This window comes from Symsagittifera roscoffensis, chromosome 1, assembly GCF_963678635.1.
Source record: "Symsagittifera roscoffensis chromosome 1, txSymRosc1.1, whole genome shotgun sequence".
NCBI lineage: Eukaryota > Metazoa > Xenacoelomorpha > Acoela > Convolutidae > Symsagittifera > Symsagittifera roscoffensis.
This window is the reverse complement of record NC_087062.1, coordinates 99,124,413-99,130,388: the sequence shown is the minus strand read 5'-3', so window position 1 is coordinate 99,130,388 and position 5,976 is coordinate 99,124,413.

The window sequence follows — 5,976 nt, the reverse complement described above, 5'->3', positions numbered from 1 at the left end:
AAAAATTGCGAGGTTAGGTGTTCGATTCCCAACTTGATCGGAATCGTTACATTGTGTTTTTTTCGCAGATAATTCGTACTGCGAATTTTCATTTTTTGCAAAGGTTTTCCGAAAAAACTGAGTTAATTTTGTAATCAGCGACAGTAGGAGGTGGTTCGTTAAAGCTTATCTTATCGAATGCTCTGGAACCTGATCTAAACTACATTTTTTTATTGGATAAATTAGATATTTTACCACTGTAAAATATTTAATATTAACCAATCATAATCCATCCAACTAACAACCCACTTATTTGTAAGTGCTGAAATTACTTGTAATTTCAGCACCAGAGAGATTTGAATTTAACTTAGAAATTAGTTGCCTCTCCAAGAGAACTTCAGCTGCCGCAATAAGCCAGTATACTCTAGATCTATTGAGCCTAGCAGAGACTAGTTAAACACCCTGAGACTAGTAGATATAAGAGTAAGATTAGGATCGGTATTAGACTAAGAAGTTGCACGAATCTATCCGGCCGAAAGTAAGATAGCGTTACGAGCAGACGGTGTACCCTATCCGAAATTACTCTATGAGTTAACCAAAAGGACCTAACTCATCTGGTGCGACCATAAGTCTCGAATAAGACCTTAATAGCTTAGAATTAACCAAATATAGATTAGAAATTAGACAAAACATTTTCAAAATGTTACACGATAATAACTTAATTGAAATGTCGCTACGACTCAATAGATCAGAGCCGATATTCCGCACAATACTAGAACTACCCGGTATTGGAAGAAGACCTCGGACAAGAGACGATATACGACTACGTAGAAACTTACCATTTAGTTTCATGGTTGTACGGCAAAAGCAAACACAAACTTTTATATTTGAATCTTATTAGCAATGAATTTAGATTTTCATTTGCAAACACAAAATTTTGAAGGCGCTAACCAATTATTTCAGGCGCTAACCAAAATTACTAATGTACAATAACGATTGATAAAAAGATCTCAGATCGTTTTCTCAACTTCTGCAGTATTATATGAAACATATTTATGAGAAAAAAATATTTATTAAAATATAAAAATAAAAAATAGTAGCATACAATAAATTGTTAGTATATATACATCATCCTGTTGTTCCAGCTTCATCACCTAAACATAACAGCAATCATAAGCTAACTAACATCATAAAAAACTAAAACTTTATATCAAATAAATTTAAACCATTTTAAACTTAAATTTACTTAATTTTAAACCAGATCATCAAGGCTTATCCTTTGATCTTAATAAATTTTCTATCTCAATAATTTTTAATTCTGATCAACAAGGCTTATCCTTGGATCAAAAATAACTTTTCTGTTCTCCCCCACCCACTTATCAAGTGTCTAACGACCTCAAACTTCGATTTACTACCCAAACTTTTCAAAAGACCCAGGACTACCTGAAATTTTTAATAACACTAACCATTCAAATTAAGCTAAACAGTGAAGAACTTCGGTTATTCAACCTTCACTTGAACCCTCTTCTTACCAGACCCAGGATAGATCGTAGACTTAGTAAGTTTAAAATAGTATCTAACGAACTACTTGCGTTCTAATTATACCTGAACCTTGTGGATTGATTTACTATTCTCCAACCCTTGAACACAATCACTACCCCTAAGTAAGATTAAGTAAGTTAACACCTTAACTTAGACTAGCCACGAGAAAGTAAAAAATCATTCTCCGGAATCGATATACTTTTCTCTCCAACCCTGAACAAAAAGACCCAGGTTAAGCTAACCAAAAAATCGTAAGGACTAACAGTCTAGGAAAATATAAATCACTAATAACTTCTAGCATCCCTCATCCTAAAACTTATGTCGATCAAAAATTTATGAAAAAAAACAAACAATCGTTTTACACAATTGTGGAATAGACAACCAAAAATATGATCTTGTAATAACCCCACATACACAAACATTTGCATACATTCGAACAAAACGACAAACAATAAAAAGAAAAATTATAAGCAAACAAAGACAAATCACACGAAAAAGATTTTCAAAAGTAGTAACGCATTTTCCGAATCAGTAACCAACAGTTTAGACGAACTATACAAATTAAAGGAATCAATAAATAAAAAATGCCCCATCCATGATCAATTATATTTTTCCGACTCAGAAACAACTTCGAACTCATCAAAAAGAGGAAAAAGAAGAATAAAAAAGCAATATAAACACAAACCAGTACACCTATATAATTGGAATCAACCAATTAGACATATTGATAAATATATATTAACAGTCATCAAAAAAAAACATGAGCCACACTCAAAGTGACGAAAGTCCAGATGAAGAAGCTGTTTTTACCTTTCTTATAGATTCACTCCATGATAGAGGACAAACACGATTTTGTAAAAACCTACTCGTAAATTTGTTTGAACCAGGAATCAGTCCATGCAAAGCAGAATTCCCGGATGTAAAAATCAAAAGACAAATTATAGAACATTATCTAAAAGACATATGTAACCTAACACAACAATATGGAATCTACACCATAGAATTCAGCACACGACGAACAGCTCATAACAAATATGTAATTCAAACAGACGATATAGATTTAGAATTTTCGAAAGTATGCATAGAATACATCAAAAGCATACAATATCATAATTCACAAAGAGCAAACTCAATATTCACTACCGAAGTTTTTGCAATAATATATAGTTATATATCTCTATTAGAAAAAACAGAAGTTCAAAGCACATCACCAACAGAAACATCCGACATACAAAAGTAAGAAAAGAAATCACAATATTTGCAACATTTTTACATATAATCCGTGAAAATTTCACCAATAATGATGTCTCACAAAACACTGAACATGATTTGCAAAAATTTTTAGCATGGTTTATAATAGATTATTTTACCCACAATCTATATTTAATTTCACAAGCAAGAAAAAATTTCAAACCCCAAAGTACCAATGACGACACTGTCATTGCAGAACAATCAGATTACGTTTGGGACCCTGAATGGTCTCATCCAGCAATTATAAACATTCCACAAGGTATCTCGAGTCAAGCGATAAGTGCAATATCTTTTCACAGAGATTATGTAAAAGTAATACCATTAACGATTGACGCAACACCATTAATTTATAATACATTTTTACCTGATACACGAAATACCAGCTTAAATTCAACAGTCACACATAATGAAAATCTCAATGGAACCAGAAATCTTACACAGCAAGATATTCAAACACCATCACACTTCATAAATGAAGAAGTAGTCCAAACAACAGTAACAACCACACAACAAAGTATTTCACCAATACGTCAAAATCTAGCAACACCAAAAAATACAAATACATTACTACCACAGGTAACCTTACAGTCAACCGTTAAACCTTCGGTTGCTCCAAAATACTCACATATGGACTATCAGACATATAGACCAATGACAAAACCGTAAAAAACATAAAAAACGTTAAAAAAACACTTTTGCAGAACACAATAATAATTATGCACACCAACAAAAAACAAATCAACCCCCCGAAAAAATACACAAAATTTAAATCACGTATGTTCCCATTATTGGAATCTCCCAAATACATCGACCAATTCAATAAATTTTCCAGAAAGTCCCCACCCTCCACAGGATTATAGTGAAAATTATCCGTTTTTTCAACAAAATAAGAACAAACAACAAACACCTTATAACAGAAATTACTTATCATCTGATTATTACTTATTATCTGAATTACTTATCATTACTATCAACTAGATATTTTTGCACCATATACCAAAGAATATCGCACACAGAGACCGCGTCAGTCTCAATCATCTCAAAATATGAAAATTTACCCACAAAATCCAGCAGATATACAAAATCCACAACAAATGCATATACAAAACCCATTTAATACACAATCTTTTCAACCAATACAGCCACAAAACCCAATGGCTATGCATTCTTATCAACCAACTCAAATGCAAAATGAAATACCGCTTCCATTTTACCTCCAGCAACACGAAATAACAAAAAATCAACTTTCAAATTTTTCACAAATGCCAAATGCCGCAGAATCACTACAGATGACTATAAATCCATACCTCATGGGTGGATCATCAATAAGATCGAATAAACCACTGATGGTGTTCACAGGAACAGACCCTGAATATTCTGTAGAAGACTATTTAAACGCAGTCACAGCAAATTTAATTTTAAATATAGGACTTGAACCAATTAATACACCACTCCATCAAAATTGGATACATAGACGCACAGCGTTAATCCAAACAACACTAGATGGCGATGCTCAAAAATGGTTTTCAGTACTACCTATAGAAATAAAATCAGATTGGAAAAGATTTGGACGAGAGTTTTCAAAAATGTATGATTCTGAAAGAAACAAACAACATCAAAGAGTTTTATGCAACGAAATACGCAGATTACCAAATGAAACAATAAAACAATTAGCAGTACGAATCGAAACACTAGTTCGAAAAGCATATTCACTTAATACACATGACTACAAAAACACAAAAATGACAGAAATTTTAATGATGACCTTAACACCTCAATTAAGGAAAATAGCTATAAAAAAGAGAGCATCTCATCCTTCCTCATTTCGTGAACCAGACTTAGATTTTAGAAAATTAGTAGATAAACTAGAACAAGCAGAAATAATGTGCCAGTCGGTCATATCTGGAAGTTTGACCTTGAGGGACACGAAAATACGTGATTTTGGAGTGAAGTTTTTATTTTCAAAATTTCGAATGGAGCCTGTCATGCTCAGTTTTCTCGCACCAACTGAAAACACAAAAGTGAAGAATCAGAACGACCGATTTACAATCGCGAGAAAGTACTTGAATAAAACAGCGGGAAATTGATATTCGCAATTTCCCGATACAAAATAAGACACGAGTAGAGCTGTCCTATCCTGAAATAGGAGGAGAAATAATCAAAAGAAGAGAGAACAACTATTCGAAACGAACCAGAGTGAGCCTTCAATGGAAAGGTGGACAGCTTGAGTGTCCCAATGATTCATGCAAAAACTCCAATTCTAGAGTCAGAACTTACTTCTGTTATCAAAACTGATTAGTATTGAACTTATCTAGTTATATTATTTAATTCTCGAGTTGCTTATCAATTTAATTACTCCCTGTGCTTGAGTGCATCAACATGTGAGTCCCTAATTTAATTTTCTCGAGTGTGTTTTATGATTGCTATGTTGAGATAAGGCGAGTTTTAGGTTGATCCATCTGAAATGGATCAAAGTTCCACTGTCCAATAAAAAGTAACTTAACGGATTGTTCCGACCCAGTTTTTAACGGCGTTCGTGTATTTTGGGTATTTTGAGACCTAAGTATGGGAACGTTCTTATTTTCTAGAGTGGGGGGATATTTTGGTAGTAGCCTTTAAGCTGTAACGGGTTCTAGTCTCATGTCGCAAGCGAAACGAATTGGCTCCGACCGTTCTTGAGGTAGAAAAACACAAGAGATAGTGTCCCTGACTCCTGAACCAATGGTTATAGGGCCTATTTTTCTTAAGCCTCATATGTGACTGAAGTAGGCGACTGTTACATAGTGTTTTTATGGCGCTCCTGGGTGTTTTTACGACATCATGACTACGGAGTCGAACCCACTTGACACAGCTCCGGGCTGCATGCCCATTCTAGAGTACCGGTGGTACGGTTCAGCGGGAACGTGTAAACCTTCCGGTTGTACCGTGATAGCTTATTAAGAAAACTTGAGAAAACTTCCTGGTACGCTCTCCGAACGAGGCCTAGCTAAACGAGTGAGGGGGGCAACTAGGGGGACAAAAACACGAGCAAAAAGACAAAAAGCAAAACAAAAACCATAAAAGAATAGAAAAAGGAACAAAAACCATAAAACGAAAAGACAGTGACATTGATACCGGATCATTTGGATCAAACCTTTATATTAATTAAATAGTATACCAATACTGTTTTATAAGACCGATCGTTTCGATCAATCTAGCAATTTA